Raw genomic sequence first — 19375 nt, 5'->3', positions numbered from 1 at the left:
TTGGATGGACAGAGGAAGGATGTGAGGGGGTCATTGGTTGTCGCCATCAGAGGGAGATGTGAAATGACATGAGAAGACTTTTTTCTTATTATTATTTTTAGGCCTGGAAACATTAAGCCCTTATCAAGTCAGCCTTGCCCATAACATCCTGCCCTGAGAGAATGAATGCTTAAGAGGGAGAGGTTGGTGCAAAAAGCTAATGGAAGACGTGACTAATCATAAGATCTATGATAAGAGTATGGTCTGAAGTAACCATGCCAACAACTTTGAGTGTGTTTTTGATAAATATAAATTGTCTCTGCAGCATGAAGACCCGGGGCCAAAAATAATTCCAACCATGCAGCTTTGATAATTTGCCATCGTGTAGCATAGTCTAGAGGTAAATGATTTGTATTTATATAGAGCTTTTCTAGTCTTGATGACCACTCAGGGCTTTATATTACAGTTTGCCATTCACACACACAAGTGCATCTATTAGCAGCACTTTGTTGTTCTATGCGGGGCAATTCAGGGTTCAGCATCTTGCCCAAGGACACATTGGCATGCAGATGAAGAAGACTGGGGATTGAACTGCCATCCTTCTGGTTGAACGACAACCGCTCTACCCCTCAGCCACAGCCGCCCAGTAGTAGTATTAGACATGGTTTCTTGAGTTAGGTATCATCAATACAGAAAATGAATGCAGCATTATCCCTCTCTACTATTAAACTGCTACGTTTTTTTTTTGGTTTAATTGCTTGATGTGGCTTTTTGAAAAAGGTCACACTGCACTAAATGATAATTGGGAAGAAATCCCATGAAAAGAGCAACAATGCTCAATACTTTCTGACCTCTACATTAGTCTGTGGTTTTTAGTCCCAAACCCATTAATTCCTATTAAAGATGTACTGTATATCTTTCTAATGTGTCACAAATATATATTTGATATTTTTATAAGCCTAGATATGTGAGCTGCTACAAGCTAAATGCTGATCTCAGCATGCTAACATAGTATAGCAGGTATTTACCATTGTGACACCAATACTTTAGTGTGTTATCTTGTTGACAATCGCTATTTCGCCCAAAACACATCTGAAGCTGATGGGGTTGGGGTGTTAGAAAATGGAGTTCTGGTGATGTTGGTGACCTAAGTAAAAAACTATGAATGAATTTTATGGGATTTAATATCTAAAAATGACATATCAAATGATAGTCCAACACTGCCACCCCTAGAGCCCCACTGTTAACATAGGGCAAAGAAAAAAGGCTAATCTCGGAAAACCGCAGGGCACTGGGCACAAAAACCTCTGACCACTGAGCATCCACTGTAAACAAATGATACTCATACTGAATTAATACACATTTAGTCTTTGTGGCAGTATTTCTTTGAGCAGTACATTGTGGTATAGAGTCAAAATAATTTGTGGCCATACATGGAATTTATGTGGCATGGCTCAATGTGTTGAAGCTATGCCAGAGACACAGCTGTGTGGCTAACAATGTTCCCATTTCAGTCAGTTACTCCACAACTTTGGCCCACTTTGAAACATTCATTCAATGTTCTCACAGGACTAATCCTATATGACTTTGGTGATCCTCTGACTTCTCCTCTTATTATACGTTTGCCTATTTTGCATATTTTTGAGGTCTGTTAATTGCTATTAAATTAGTTTTAGAGAGAGGCAAATTGATAAGCTGGCTGAATGGTTGAGGTGCGTACCATATGTAATAATAATAATAACTTCATTTTCTTATGTGCCCTAAGCAGCATGTCCCTATCGTCTCCCTTCCCAGTGAACCATTTAATGCATGCCACTCCACTAGAATTGTGTTTAATCAAACCAAATTACTTATGTTTAATCAAAAAAAGTACTTAGTGTTAATACAAAGTATTTAAAATGTGGTTAAATAAAGTAAAGAAAACACTTTGTTTATTTTACCCCATCAAAATGTGATTACCTTATTCCAACACAATCCAATCTCTTTTATTCCAATTCATTCCTTTTTATTGCAAAACTATTTGATCAGCCCAAGGCTATTAGGTCACTATTATGTGTTTAACTCATTAATTATTGTCTAATAACCAACATAATAATATATTCATAGTTAAAATCATAATTCAACATAACCCACTTATTTCTTATCAAAGGGAGACAGTTTTGTTTCAAAACGTTTAATCAACACCCGGTATAACTGTATCCTGCAGTGTCACAATGTCACATATATTTTCAAATATTTTGAACAAGTCAATGCACTACACAGCAAATACCAGGGTCTAAAATCTGGTGACATACTACATTACAGTGCCTTGTAACTCCATCTTGCAACCATATCAACCAAAGCTGACTCATTAGGAATGACATTTTGGATTTTGAACTTTGGCTTAGCCTGCTTTTAAAAAAAAAATCATTTTAAGTGAACAAGATATTATAGCTTGTTGCCCACATTTTCACATTTGGCAAAAAAAAACAATTTCACTTAGGAAAATAAACAGTTTTTGCAGTTGTGCAGTCACTACAACTCAACTGCAAATAGTGTCTGAAAGTGTAAACAAATCTTAAATATGTAACTTTTGTGCCACATATTAGAAAAGAATATTCATCAAAATATTATAAGTTCAAGGATTGTGATCTGGCAGGATTCAGTTGTACGTTATTTATCCTGTCTGTCCATTCATTATAGCCCCCCCTCCTCACCCAATCTGTCTTCCAAGTGTCCGTAAGCCCAAACATTCAAATTTGTTCTTAGCCTAAATATCCTGTTATCCTCCTCCTAGTTCCTGCTGATCTTGCTGATCTCCATACATACATAAGAGAGTGAGGTTTAGAGAAGTGTGACGTACTTCTGTAAACACAAATGCCCCGTACATAGGGTTTGTGTAAAATATGTCCTGCATTCATATGAAGTGGACTGAGTGTGTCGTTGTGTTGTTAGAGAGACACAGTGTGAATTTGATTGCCCATTGTTCCTGCGACTTGTGTTAAAATGTACCTGCTGTTCTACAAGAACTCTACCAGGGTTGTCTAGTATGGTTCTACAAGAATTGTCTGTGCTATAAAACATGTATAGGTAAGAGCAAAGCAACAACCAAGAATGAGTTTAGTGCGGTAGTCATGGAAAGTGCTGAACAGATACGGGAGAAGGCCAAACATCCAGAGGCAGAGAGAAAAACACAACAACACAAATGGTCATGTCAGAGTGTTGGTGAGTGTACCATGTACTGTATTTTACCATGCGATGTAAGAAAACATCTTTCTAGCCACCCATCACTTCTATACACCACTACTCTTTTACATGGTTGTGGAGAGCTGGAGTTTCCCAGCAGGGATTGGGTGAAAGAAAGAGCACACTTTGGGCAGGTGGCACACATATACGTACATGTAGATTTGAGGTCTGTGTTATAGAAACTTAAGCTCTGACTCCACCAAACAGTGTGCTGTGTAGTGCTGCTTGGTCTCCCACCTTCATTAGATAGAGGCATCTTGTATTTGTGTGTGAGACTAACAGTAAATGTAGATGCAACCAATACCAGATTGTGCCGCATACTGTACCTCTCAGGTTTCTCTGATACACATCTGTGTGCCGTTGGACAACCCTTATCCTGTTTCTGATAAGGCATTATGTAATTGCTTGAACATATGGTTATTAACTTATGTAAATACCATTATGATAGACTCACTCAACTACTCATTCGATCATTTACCACTATCTTTACCTGTTGTAAAAAAAAAAGTTAAGAGAGACGTACACAAAATGATAAATGCAGCTTGTCAAAATGTGTACAGTATCATGGAGGAGTCATTTGTATCACTTTTTCAACCTATCCACTTTGTACTTTCACCTGCACTAATCGTGTGTGATAAGGAAAGGTGAGTGATGGATTAAGTGTGAGAGGATTAGAGTAATACAATCAAAGAACGAGGTGAGCTGGTTAAGATTGTAGCCTGTCCATTTAGAGCTACCGGTAGAAGAAAAGCTCGGGCTTTAAAGTACCCAAGCTAGTTTCAAGGTTCACAGCCAACCAGGAAGCATTCTCATTTCGCTCTAATTAATGAATAATCCACTAAAGATGCACAATTTTCCATATAGACCACACAGATATAGTGAAGTTATAATTAGATGATTATGATTGTTTGCTTTGCAGAGACATTTTTAAAACCGCTATCAAAAAAATTGCCATCACAGAACAATTGCATTAGTTACACAGGGTCTGATCAGTCAGGAATTGGCATGGTTTTAATTATAAGCATAAATTTCACTATAGGCAAAAATGCACAAGAAGCCCAATTCTCCCTCACAGTAATTCACCACATCTTATTATCACTCATCAGACATGTGCATGCATCGTCTTTGCAGGCAGATGTAATGACTTTTTTATTTTTTTATTTAAAGAAGTGCCTCTCCAAATCAAGTCTGCCCAATGACCAATCAAATATCTAGTAATTCACTCATTTTCTCTTTCTAGCTCGGTACTTGTGGACAAATGTCTATGTTTTCAGTCTCACGTGTTTCGGGTTGTTCTTAAACGATACATTTTGTTTGATTACAAGGCAAGGAAATCCTGGGGTCTGATTAAATCATACATAAAGCACCTGAGGACTCAGTTAGCTGCTCCACACACACTAACCTTTACATCCGGATGCAGAGGTTGAAAAGATGGGTAATGTTTAAGTAATTTTTCTCAAAGTCTGTGTCATAATCACCTTTAAAGAGGTGCTCTGAGGAAAAAAATAATTTCCACGACCTATGTTTGCTGAAGGGGCAACTGCTGACCTTGAAAAACCTTAATATCTTCCTCACTTTCACTGTGTTCACTTCCTGTCTGCAACAAGAGTAATGATGGCATGCAAAACCTGAATCGCAGCTGTACAGACGTACTGTATATCCGCGCAGATGGGCAACAAATAGTTAATTTCCTCTCATGTTCTTTAAAAAATGCTTGTAAAACCTCTATTTGTTCTCTTCTACCATTCAAGACCCTCTTTTAATCAGCACTCGTTCCAACTTGTTAACATTCGGTCTTGTGACTGTAGCTTGATCTTCCTGGTGTGTTTTATACAGAACTCTCTGGGGTCTGCCGCCACAGCTTCTCTCTTCAGCTCGTTCTCAGGGTTTCATCTTGACTTCCTGTCTAAAACGGTGACTGCCACGGCTCCAAAACTGTTGACCCATTTTTTTTATTTTCCAATTCACGTCTGTTGTATTGTATCTGTTTTCATAATGCACAGTTTTATTGGCTCAAAGAAACTTGAGATCAAAGTCAGTCACAGATGGTGCTTTCCAAAATATGGGTTTCCCTCTGATCCCCCCTACTCATTACACAAGTTATTCATTGTAGGTAATTCAATGTTTTCAGACTCAAGTGAAGCCAACAATTTGCAAACTCAGTGATATGTTTGACAGATGCATCGCTCAGCACTAAATCTAGCAAAGTGTGTTACAAATTATGGTTATTTTATTGATTAGAACTCTAACAGAGAAGAGGAAAAACCAGCCTGCTCATGCTGGTGAGAACCACATGGGGATAGACTGGAAGTCATTGACAGCTTTGCTTTGAAATATTTGAATGTATTTTTGCATTGTGTTTATTCATTGTAAAGCATGCGATTGACAGTGGTGTGTGTGTGTGTGTGCTTGTGTGTACTAAATCATCAGCAGCTAATTGCAGAGATAGCACAGCTGTACAAATTACACCTGGCCGTTGTGTTCACATACACACAAGCTACCTAGCCTGTTATTGTGTGTGTGTGTGTGTGTGTGTTTAAGAGCAAGAGAGAGAACCTCGTTACCAGGCAGTGGAGGAACACAAAGGTAGAGTAAGACATTAAATGTGACATCCTGCTGAAATATCATAGGTCATAAGGGCACGATCGTCATCTTCTTAAACCAGATCACGCAACTTGCAGAGAACGCGGAACTTTTACATTTCACTGTCGGGACTAATTAACCAACACAACATGGCCGACCACGCTGAGGCAAGCCAGTTTTTTTGTCCTTACCACGGTGGCTGGCACAAATTCTGCAGTCCTGCTGAGCTCTGGGCCTCTGTCCATTTGGGCCTGAGGAAGGTGAGTCTGACACAGACTCACAGAACAGCATTGAGACAGTGGTTGGGCAGACCCGACTGAAATAATTGAAATAATGGTCTACCTGCATATGAAGCAGGTCCACCAGCACCCAATCAGCAGCCTCCCAGTTACTACTTGTATCATTGTTGTTGTTGTCATTCATATATAACTCGTGCTGCTATCATGAATGACATCATCTATATACGTTTGACTCTTATTATTTTCAAAAGTCAAACAGAGCTTAAATATGACACACACACTCTTCTTGGTTTGTATTATTATTATTACACTATTATACTATTACACAGTATTATATTAGTATCATTTTACACTCTAAAGTATATGTCCACATATCTCCAATACAGATTACTTTTTTAATTATACCAATTCTCTCCATCTGTTCAAATATTTCTGCATCTGCATGAGTTATGTTATTATATCAGTTTCACAATTTCTTTTCCATGTGATTTAATTGATTGTTGCTTATTTGACACTTAATTATTTGTATTCTTATTGTTCTCACTAAAATGTGTCCACTACCATAACACATAAACCTTTGGGACCATGCTCCCCCCTGTCCCTGGCGGTTGGGGCTCCATTCCTTCCATTCTGATGGAAAACATTGGAATGAGCGGTGAGGGACAGGAAGGCAGGATCAATCTCTCTCTCTTTTCAACCACAGCCAGACTTCACATATACTGACTGTAAATTTCTAAAGCTTCACAGCTCCCTCCTATAAGGGTCGGGGGTGGCCCAGAGATGGACCAATCAGTCAAGGACAACAATTGTCATGGGCTGTGTCAGAAATCACCCACTCACTCACTATTCCCTACTTGACTATATAGTGACTAAATAGACGACTATATAGTGAGCAGGAAAAGAAAAAAAAGCTTTTGGACAATACTCAGCACATGTTCTCTGCGTCGGCTGGAAGAAAATACTACAGTAAATTTTAAATGTTTATTTTACTGTTAAAAAAACATATTCAATATTCATCTTTAAATGTAGAAATACACTCTTCCCACACTTTGTGCTGTGATGCGCTGCTCTGCTCCTATTTACATCCGTACGAATGGCTGTTCCTGCTGCCCTAACTCCTCCAATCTCTCTGCTGCGAGCACAATGCTTGATGGTTAGTGACTTTAGGTTGTAACTACTTTTCACGATGCATTGTGCGAAACAATGAGTGCACTATATAGGGTATAAACCATACAAAATGGCACCACTACAAAATGGCAAACTCACTATCTCTATCACTATCTGGGCAGGGGCGCGGCTTCCCTCTGCAGGTCCCTGGCTTCCCTTCAGCTGACCACCACTAATCATCTGCTCCTCTAGAAGAACCTTCGCTCCACTCGTCACCAGCTGATACAGTCACACTCAGCGTTACTATAGTTAACTATCGACTCCAGAGCTGAAGTATCTCTGTGTTTGCCAGTTTTCTTCTGCTCTGTGTCTCTGTCTGCCTCAGATGCTAATCGGCCAGCCGGTTAGTTTACCTGCCTGTCGGTTTGTCCAGGCTGGAGCCTGTCTGCCTGTCTCTTGCCTGGTCGGTTCGAACATGAACGCTCACACAGAGTCTAAAACCCTGCATCCCATTTCCTGCCTATCACTCTGTGGAAGCCTCCCAGCTTCATTACTCCCAACGCCACTGCGCTCATCCACATCTCGCGGTGCACCAGGCCAAGCAAAGCCTCCACACCAGAGACTCCAGATTCCAATCACTGTAATATGATTCTGAAAAAAATTCCCCTTTAAAATTGTGTTCACTAAGTACTGTTGTCTGAGTTGTGAATTTGGGTCCAGGTCTACAACAAAAATAATACAAAACAAAAAAAATGTTATGCCCACAACAACAAAATTAAACAATTATTGTTTGGTCCCGCTAGATTGTCTCTGCTGACCCAGTCTCCAGTCCCATCAGTAACACAATTTAATGACATAGCGTGACTTAGTATTATTACTGATGACATTTGGTTATTATTGACTATGGTTTTTGTTATTGGGGTTAACAGATTGACACTTAACCCAAATACTGTGCTGTTGAGGGTTATGATTCATTGTCCCAACATAATCCCAACGAATAGATGCTCTATCTTTGGTAACACACCCCTCTCACGCCTTCATATATCTACACTCAAGTGGCTTCTCCCCTCAGACAGGCTCTTATTATGTATGATCAGCCCTCCTAAAGCTTGGTAATCAATCAAAAATGACAGTGGGAAACCTGTATATGTATACATCCATGTTTGCTGCCAGTCAGTCTACATCCTGAAGGTACGCCATCTTGGTCCTGACAGTAAGAACATACAGCTGTAGCCCAGACCCAGTGCAGCAGAGGTCACACACACAAGCACTCACCTCTGGAGCGGTGGTCTAAATTATTGCTAAAACTAATTAATGAGCACAGTTCCTCTGGTCTCTACATATTGTGTCAGAGAAAACATGATAGCTAACTGAGCTTCTGTCTTTCTGGTTATTTAGCTTTTGACAGTCTCTTTTCATTGTGATATACAACAAAATGACATATCTAATGATGACATACCTCCCTTTAGCTTCTCAGGATCATGAAATTGTGTATATTGGCTTGCTTAGTCAATGTGAGTGATATTAATGACACCTGGGCTTTTCTTATTAAAGGTTTGTACGCAACAGCTTTTTCAACAAAGTTTCAAATTTACAACTGTTATTGAGAAGATATAAAAGGCTGCAGTCCCGCAGAGAGGTGCTTTCATTTGCTGTGGCTGATTAGGCCCATGGGGAGGTATGTTGGGAACAAATATTAATCATGAAACTGTAAATCTGCCCACACAGAGCAAAGGACACATCTAATCAGGCAACACAGGTGAGAAAAAATCTGTGTGGGAGTGGTGTAAAATGGTGTATTGTTTATGCTTTCCCAGCCATTAGCCCTGCATCCTTAACCTATGCTACTTTTGTGCTGTTACTTCTTTTACTCTCCAGGTAATAAGCGGTGTCTACTGTCAACCTTTTGTTAAAATTAACAAAATCAAGTTAACTGTCGCTTTAAATGCAGCATTTGGCTCCATTAACTCAAGGCCCAAGGCACCTGCTAAAAATATTCGGAAACCTAAGCATTGTTTGAAAACAACCTGAGGAGACAAAAACATAATGTTCTCTAAAACTTTTATTGCTCAGCCTGTGAAGACAGACACATAAGGACATGACAAAACAATGAAACGTGCTTGAGAGATTCAATCTTAAACTTTTATCACCTTCGTCCTCTAAGAACAAGCAATTTTTTTTTTTTTATTATTATTGTTAATAATATTTTATTATGATTTTATTTGGAGGCGACAGAGAGGTATGCAGCTCCTCATGCCTCTGGGACATTTTTTCATCTGATGATATGCTGTCCTCATCATCAATAGTTTAGACTCTATTTTAGCGGGCGGAAGGCCATATACTTCTGCATTAGATTGATGCCATAGGTACGGAATTGGAGTAATTTAGGCAAAAACTATACAATGTTCGAGTGAGCCCATGTGATCGTTTATCAGGGGACTATACCACAGGATTCACCACACATGGGGGTGTTGATGACATTTCTAACATGCAACGGGCACAAAACTGAAAAGAAAAACTAAAAATGAGAATATTTACAGAGGAAAAAGAGAAACCACACACACCGATGAAGATGCCAGTTTGGAAAAAACAACGAGATTCCAGAGCTTTTGGTGATGCTGGCTAACGATGGTGTTGATGCGCTGTAAACAAAACCATGTGATCTCTGCAGCGGAATTCATAAGTTGCGTCCTGCTTCCTGCATCCAGTGCCACGTCTCGCTTAAACGGAACACGTCTCACCAAAGAATACCGCTGTGTTGTTCATATGTGAAAAGCAAACTCTGGAGGTCATCACTGTAAACAGCTTCAGTTTCAATCTCCATGAAGAGCCCACGCGGTTTTGGTCACACAGACACTCAACCTCATTTACAATGCTCACAACTATCAAGGCCATTTGTACTTCGAACTAATGTGGTAATGACAATAGGCTACGTTTCAACACTCACATGTCTTAAAAACATCAACAACATATAAACGTGCCTTTGACTCCTCTGGCTTGAAAGGGAGAGGCACTCTGTCTTAAGCACATCTGTTGCATCTGGTCTTTATGGGTTCTTTTCCACATTAGCAGGCCCTGGTTCCACTTCACAAGCTGCAGGAGGCAAAGCAGTTGCCATTCTCAATTCCACCAGAGATCCTTGGCCAGCTGCTGTGGCTAAAATGAGCTCTGTGCCTGTCATCCTGGTCCCCCACACACACAACGATCCGTATAGCTTCAGCCGCCTGGTAAGAGCATGGCTGCATCTCTATGGAGTCCCAGGTTTAAGTACAGATGCCACGCTGTTGAATCCTGATGCTTGCCTCCACAGTATGTGTTTGTTTGTTCCATGTGTGTTTGTGTGCACACATGTATACCAGGTTGCTCACCAGCGAGGGGATTAAATATGGCCTTTCACCCACAGAGGAAACGGTAGAACAAGAGCTCCAAAACATCTGCGACTGATTTGTAATTTTCTTGCCAATCTATATCTCTAACCTCGACATCTTCATCTTTATTTCATCATATTATTCTTATCTACTCCTCTCTTCCTAGCTACTTAATGTTACACTTTTCATGTCCTTTTTATCAGTCATTTCCTCTCTGCGGTGCTCGTCTTCCTGCGTGCGTATCTTTTGTAATGTCTTTCCTCCCTTTTCTCACAGTTTTACAGCTTTGCTTTGTGCATGTGTTATCCTTATCACGATCCACTCATATCCCCCATTTTATTTTTCTCTCTTTTATACCCGGTATCAGGACTATCTTGCCTTCTCTTCGTATCTGATGTCACATAGAGGGGAAGATAAGAGATGCTGGGATGATTTATGTCTGATACAACCTCTCCATTGAGCTCCATTGATTTTCAGCTTAGTGAAATGTCATAGATGTGTGATAGTAATCAAATCATACATCACAGGGTGCTGAAATGTCACTTTAGGGGATGTGACAGATCTACTGTGCCCCGCACTGCAATCTTTCTTTATTTCTTTCTCTCCCCCATTTGGATGGGAAATGTAACAATTGGGTACTATATCTTTTTCACATCCCCTCCTCTGACACGAGAACTCGTTTGCTCTATATATACAGGTCCATATTTGACTGAGCAAGCGTAAATTTGTCTGCAATGAAAGAAGTGTGGATTTTGTCAGGGCATCATTTGGTTTAGAGGAATGGACTTTGGAGCAGAATGAATAATACTGTTTGTGTCAGAGGTTTTGGGTCGGGTGCCTAGTGACAGCGTCAACTGACCACCCTGCAATCAGTTATGATAGAAATGCACACACACACATATGGAATTTTGAAGTGATTTAATGAGGGATCTTCGGTCTCACTCTCTCTCTCTCTCTCTCTTTCACACGCACATACAAACAGTCCATGTGAAGATGAGCTCAGACTCGCACCCTCATTTAGGCTGAGGCAAGGTGATAATTAAAGTCACAGCCTTGGCTCGGCTTACATTTGTGTGCATGTGTGTGTTGGTCCAAATGTGAATGTGTGTGTCTGTGTGCATGCAGTCATGTGTGGTGCTTTGACTGCGACTGTGAGGGTTTAATACATCTGTTGTGTGTGGACTGCAAGACACAGTGATGCACACTGTACAAATATGATAATCTGAAGATTTAAGTCAAATTTAAGAACTTGAATATTGATAAGCGGGTGTTTTAGTGAAGCTAATTTAATTTATTACTAGTTTTCTTTTCTCTTAAGGTCAAAACCATCAGCATATTATTCCGTCTGTCCATACAAAGTGTCTTCTTTGACCTGAAAGCCTATCGGTTCCAACTGGACATCCAAATCTTTAAAAACAGCCCACAAATATCTCGTGTCACTTCCTAAAATATGTTCAGTGCTTTGCTAAAGTGTAGTTTTTTAGTATCTGAGGCTCTTTTCAGTGTCAGCTTAGTACGCCTTGGTGTTCAACTGCCCGTTTTCAGGAGGATGGTGTCAAAGTAAGCCTCATTGTTAGTGACCATGTTGATGATGGAACGCTCCGTGCAAGAGTGTGGCTTAATGATGTTTATAATAGTTTATGGACGGTGGGGATCTGTGAATGAGCTACTGTCCTGCAGATCAGTCTGTGGATACACTTACAATCCTATGATCTATATAGGATCCATTCATCTGTTTGTATGTCACAACACTTTGGCATGCAGAATGGGGGAGACGGAAATCAAACAGCCAACGTTCTGGTTAGTGGCCAACCAGCTCTTCCTCTTGAGCCGCTGTGCCGGCAGTGCTTGAGTGACGTGTGATGGAGAAAGTACATAGATGCACTGTATTAATGTGTGTGTTTGAATGGGTGAATAGTAAAACTGTACTGTAAAGTGCTTTGAATGGTCATCAAGACTAGAAAAGTGCTTCATAAATACAGACCATTTATCATATAGTGGAGTCCCACAATAAAAAATATAGAGCTCGAACTGGGTATAATAGGTCCCTTTTAAAGAGTAAATTATAGCGGTAACACATGCACACACCTGCACCTCAAGACTAAACAGTTAAAGATATAATCCGTATGCTAACTTGTCGTATTTCATCTGTGGATTTCTAAACATGAAACGCCAACTCATGTGACACTGCTGAGTTAGAAGTGCAGCCCGGGCCTCTCCTGAGAGACGTGATGAAACACAAACACACACGGCCCAGAGTGACAATAAAAACAGCGAGAAAGAAAGCAGACCTCTCTTCTTTACCATAGGAAAATACATGAATCCATCCACAATTTGTGGGTCTGCACTGCAGCTTGTATATTATTGGCGTCCATTAACACAATCATGTCGGCAGAGGAATGTGGCCAGTGATTCAGGGTGATCCAGCGAATGGGTAATGACCCATGTATCTGACACATGGGACACCTCACTGACTAGTTCATGAGCTGAGACTGTTCTTCTGTTTTGAGTCTGCTGTCATATTGTGCACATCTGTAGGCCTGTATGTGTTTTTGCACACAAAAATGACTTTGCAAGCAAAATAAGAGGGAAGGTAAAGTAAGGATGTTGAGGCAGTTCATTTCCTCATTAAAATAAGAGCTCCTGGTTGACAAAAATGACCTCTCAGAATTATTGCATATGGATTCTAAAATTAAAATATATAGTATAAATAAGTAAACAAAACAAGTAACTAAAACTGACTATTGTTAGTACACTAGATTTGAAGTCTGATCATATTTACAGTCAAACATCCACCACAGCTTCATCTCTATGAAGTTGCAATGTGCTACAGTGTTTGCTACTGGGATTGGTACATCTGCCTTTTGCTTTTTTAGTTTCATTAGAAACACTAAAGTGCTTCCAGTGGTCATTAAAAAAAAGTCCTATATAAATACAGACCACTTAACATATTTACTTCAATTTCGTATAATAATGTGTGAAATAGCAGCCAACCCGCAGATTTAAAGTATTTACATCCCATCGACTGCTGGCGAAGTCCAAAGAGGACAGCTTTGAGTTTGTCAGTTCATGCCTGGCATAAGAATGAGTCTCCAAATTAATGTAAATATGCAAATAAACACATAAAAAGACATATGTTTTCTTTTTGCAAAGACCAAATGCATTGTTGTTATTAGCCAGTCTGACTCTGACAGACGTATCAATGTGTTCACGTATGTGTGTGTGTGTGAGAGAGAGAGAGAGAGAGAGGGTGGGGAAGGCCTAATCAAATCAATTTGCAGCACCCGCCTCTAAAATGAAATCCAATATTTTGTGGTCAATTCTATTATAGTGGCAGTGGCCATAGACACATCATGTATGGAAACACATAAAAATACATTGGGTTAATTATGACACTGTAGTGGGTCAGAGGACGTCAGCTGAGTCGGTGGTCCTTCATATGTGGCTCAATGTGCATTTGTGTTCACACTGCTAAAGCAATTTAGCATACTATATATATAAATATATATATGTATAATATAATATAGAGTAGAGTACAGCCCAACTCAGAATGTGGTCTGAGTGATGAGATTTTAAATGTGTTGTGATTGCATCTTGTGTGCGTTCACACCTGGACTTAGATTTGTCTACTTGTAATTAAATCACCTGAGACAAAGGTTAACACTTTTGATATTAGATCATTTATCAGTGCCACTCAGTTGCTGGTCAGGTTGCTGTCTTTTTGTGTGGTGGGCATAAATGTAATATTCCATTTGACCACAGATGCACCATCACAGGGGATTGTAGGAGTTGAAGTTGGGGAAATACAGTTCTCATGATGCCCAATGTGCAACCAGTACAGACTAACAAGTCGTTTCTGTGTGTGGGATCACTGCAGTTTGAAATGAGGGAGGAATGAGTGTCTTTACATGCCTGTCTGCTTGGTTCTAACAAAGGTGGGGGTTTGTTATTTTGACTAAAACCAGATGTGAGCATCCTCATCATCACGACCATCTGACATTAGACACCTTATAATGAGTAACAGTTTCAGTCTTACCAGTAGAGAGGTTACTATGATATACATGTTCAATTATTTAATATGGGCCATTGTGATACATTGATTGAGTGTTAGACAAATGTGTGTAGGTACCACCAACACTGCAGAAGGTACTTACTCAGACATGATAGAAAACATTTAAAACTGCCTTCATATTTATGTAATATGTTTTGAAATTATTAATGACCAAAAGAGCAACCATTTGTTAACGAAATAAATGTACTGTTTTTATGTACTACATGTTTAACTTCTAAAAATTGGCTTCCCAATTGGAACTTGCAAGAGTGCAGTGAATTTTGTGTTTGTATAAAGTTGACCAACATACACATTACATTAAGATAAATGTCCTTATGTGTAAAGTTGGACCGAAAGTCAAAGTTGTGATTTTTTTTCTTTCACACATAAACACGATTTACTGAAATACCTCAACAGCTTCATTTGGAATTTAATCACTGAGAAAACAATATATGTACATTGTATATCGTTCAGAAATACAGGCACAGAGCTTAGACCAATGATCACAATATGAGAGCTCAAGGTGACCGTCCAGTTAAAAGCCGACTGAGCTTCAAGACTGAAACCCCAAAAGTGTCTGGACCACAGTCATAGCGTGGTGACTTGTAACCTTGGCCACAGGCAAAATATCACTTACTGTGCAAGCTCTGAGCACACAGGCACAGGATGGTACTGAAGTGGTAGATATCCCTGAAGGCAAATGGTTATCCCCTCAGCCCCTCATCTCTACAGAGTTATCTCTGCCTCAAGTACTTCTAAATATCTCCATTGGACAAAAAATGATATTTTGCTTCCTCTTAACAGGGTAAAAGCAGCTTTTCTTGTGATATAGTTTTAAAGACGGATCCTCATCTGAGTGACACTAGTATACATTCTATATTTCTCAGGATAAATAAAACGTCACTCTAGAAAATGCTGTTACAGCACTGATAGGAATCTCTCCAAAGTATCCTATGAAAACAAATGAGTTGCTTCCCTTTTTTTCTTTTACAATCCAATACTGGACTTAGTTGGAGTAACTTCCTGTTCTGTTATTGTAAAAGCTGAATAACCTTGGACACTCTGATCTTGGAAGAAAAACTGGTGTATTTTAGGAAGGCTGTTAAAAAAGCTATCACTCTAATCCCTTTGGACTGCAAGGGTTATTGGAATTAGGTCTGCAGATTTGATTTTATATGATCAACACTAAAGCTCCGTCACCCACCAATGGCCTTTCCTAACACACTCATTTCTTACTATATTGCACCTACAGCTCGACTGTGCCCACCCAAACAAAAATTGACCAAAATGGATAAAAGTATTTGCTTCCCCTTGAAAACGGGCCACATGTGTTTGCACACGTGTGTGCATTTACCACAATAATTGTAAGTGCTGCATATGAAGTTACAGTATGAGATACTAATGCCATGTGTTTGTGCCAAGCTAGAGGGCAGAATTAGGGGCAGTAAAAAGGTGGCTGAGAAGGTATAGTGCAGGCACAGACATGACTCATTCCTTCTCTTCACTTTTCCTCTTTCCTTTTCAAACCCATGCACACTTCATATTAAAAGCATTAAAAACAGGATCATCTTTTCTTAAACATAGCTCAAACCTTTACCTTGTTTCACTGAATATACCCAAGGCGGCGATCCCTAGCTCAACTGACAATGAAACGTTTTGACTTATCAGTGTATTTGACCATTGATATAGAGACCCAGCTAGATGAAACTGAAACGAGCGAAGAGATGGGCAGTGTAGGTGCAAAACCTCCGGAGTTGTGAAGATTGTGAATAGGTGGCAGGACCACTCTGAAGCGTGCCCAGGACATGGACATGGAAGATGGACAGGCAGAGGGGAAAAGATCATAGCATGTGTCTGGTGGCTGAACTGTTATGCTGGCGGATGGCAGCAGGCACTCAGGAGATCCTTCAGCGCAAATCGCTGTGGACCTGGGCCGGCAGATGGAAGCAGGATACCAGAGTCCTCAGTGGAAGCCAGCAGTTGGGGAGCCAGTCAGGCAGATGACAGCCAGTAACGAGAGGAAGCCATTAGCTAGGGTGAAGTCTGGGGCAGATGATTGATCTGGTTGATGGGGAGCACCTGAGGAGACAGACATCGAAGGGAAGCAAGCTGAGTCCATAGAAAAGGTGAATCTGGTGTTTTTAGGGGCAGGATGAGGCAGGGGGCTGGTCAACTCAGGGACAAATGCAAGCAGGCGACTAACCAACTGGGGTGCAGACTGGAAGGTAGCAGCCTCAGTAAGTATGGGGGCACTCTATGGGGGTGTGTCACCTCCTTTTGTTTCTCCTCAGGGAATACCACATCTGCTGGGTCCATGTCTGTTCAGGTCATATTGTTAAAATTACTGATGCAGGCAACAGAAAGGGGGAGACAAACACAGACATGGAATCAGACAGGAACAGTTCATGGTCAATCTGATGATGAAAACCTTAAAGCCAACACACTGAAACCTGCTACAAACTGAGTTAACAATTCTGGCGATTTGAACTGAAGTAATAATTGTTATGCTTCTTGCTTCTTGTTTGATTGGATTAATTTACCGTTGGTTGTTTAATTGATCGGCTGATGTTGATTCGGGATTTTGACTTTGCTGATTCAGCTCACTGCTGATGCATCACCAGGTTCAAGCCATGAAGACATTTTTTAAAACAGTACCAAAAAATAATTGTAAAAAGGAATTCCTTATTGGAACGTGTTTTATGAATTGGAAAATATACATGTGGTAAAACCAGTAGATGTACATGTGGAGTAATGTAAACTCTTTGCACATGGTCTCCATGAATATTACCCTCGATGTACATTCATGAATGCATACAGAATATTCCAGAGGATTGGAGTAAGCTAGTGAGGGAGTGAGAGAGGCACAGTTTATAGGTATTGCCAAAATTTAGTGAGGGCATTGTAACTGAAGCTGCTCATGAATCTGCAAGGGTAAATAAATGTAGGATGTAGAAATACTCAATGTCAAGTCGGTGTTGACCATCGGGATATCAAGTCATTATTTAATTCCATCTATTCAAAATCAATTTACTAGATTTGTGTTTTCCTAAATTCCTTACCTCTGTGTGTGACATGGCATGAAGGCTAATAAAGGCCAGGTAAATATACTCTGTATGTGGTGGGTGAGTAAAGCAGCGTCTGGCCCGTATGGGGTCAGTGTCAGCCCGGTGTCACATGCCTGCAGGAGGCTGAGATAAGGTCAGACATGCAGCGAGCCCCACTGCTTCTTGCTCAATGACCTACACACACACACACACACACACACACACACAAAACCTGGTGCCATATCAATATTTGGACCTTCCTATGATCTCAACTTAAGCCCTGACCCGTGACTAATATTGATAAACAAAAATGACTCGTGACATTGTGACAACTGTGAGGTACATATTAAAATCATTAATTTGAAACATTGTTGAGAAGGGTGATTTTTAGCTGTCTTACATTTGTGCCCAATGCTGATTTGAAATTCTACACTGTATTTCTATAATTTAAGCAATGCAGCACACACAGGCAACAACTACAATTTCAACAGCTAGTTTTATCATGTAATCACACCCAGATATATTACTGTATGTATCCATGTGTTATATCATACATTATTTGAAAACAGATGCAGCCTTGCACTGTGACCACAATTCAGTTTTGTCTAGATCCCATCTAGCTAGTATATGTATGTGTAATGCAAAGGGATAAGGAGGAAGAGTGAGTAAATGCAAGGCAGATATTTATATAAGAGAGCCCCAGGAGATGCACTTTCAGCCACTTCTAATCTAAATGAAGTCATGCAGTAAAGGGATCTAGCAATATGCATTCTTTTGATCTCGGAAATGTGAGATGTACTGAAGTCTTACTATAGTGAGGCCATGAAGAGCTACAGAAAACACAACTTGAATCTGAATGCACTACTGTTACAATGATGCCTTTAACACAAACAGTCCCGTCACTCAATGCTTTTGCTTGACCCCCACAGCATTGAGATCCGGATCAAAACTTTCAACGGGTCTCTTTTTCTTCCCTAACTGTTCTCTGGTTTTTACATCATTCACCTATCTGCCCATCTTGTTCTCGTGAATGTAATATCCCAGCAACACCTGAGTATTCACATTTGCGCAAAATCCTCAAACTCAGGTTTGCTCTCCATCCCCAACACCAAACTGCGAACCTTTGGAGGAAGATACTTCTGTGTCGCAGCCCCCACCCTCTGGAACTCTCTCCCTGCAGAAATACGCAACGCCGAATCTCTCGACATCTTCAAAAAACTCCTCAAGCAGCAACTGTTCACTAAGGCCTTTGGCCTCAGTTAATGCTGTGTATTTCTATCCTGTTTTGTATTATTACTTTTTTCTTTTCTCTTCTGTTTTGTCCTCACAGACATAATTAAAGCATGCTTGGGTACCATGAAAGGCGCTTTATAAATGCAAGCCATTATTATTATTTTTTAAATCATTCATTTTCGAAAAACAGATTTTCATTTGGTGTTTAAAGGGCACTATGACCTCAGTAAACATGTTTTTTGACACGCTAAACCCAAAATTTACCCACATTTTTACATGTATGAGTGACAAAGAACACGATGTGAATGCACGCTTTATAAATGTGTTCCTTCACTATACATCTATATGAGGCTGGCTGTAAACTGCAGCTTGACACACTGGCGGTGGCGTACAAATGCAACATGGGAACTCTAGATTTTTCATTTTATATTCTCTATCAACAATGGATGCATTGCCAACCACTTTGTCATTCCATGTGTTAGCAGTCTTACTTTTCTTGTCAGTTATTACTTGACTCTATTCGTCAACAGGAGTAATGACTGACAG

Source organism: Hippoglossus stenolepis, chromosome 13 (genome assembly GCF_022539355.2).
Source record: "Hippoglossus stenolepis isolate QCI-W04-F060 chromosome 13, HSTE1.2, whole genome shotgun sequence".
NCBI classification, from domain to species: Eukaryota; Metazoa; Chordata; class Actinopteri; order Pleuronectiformes; family Pleuronectidae; genus Hippoglossus; species Hippoglossus stenolepis.
Note: the sequence above shows the minus strand (reverse complement) of the source record.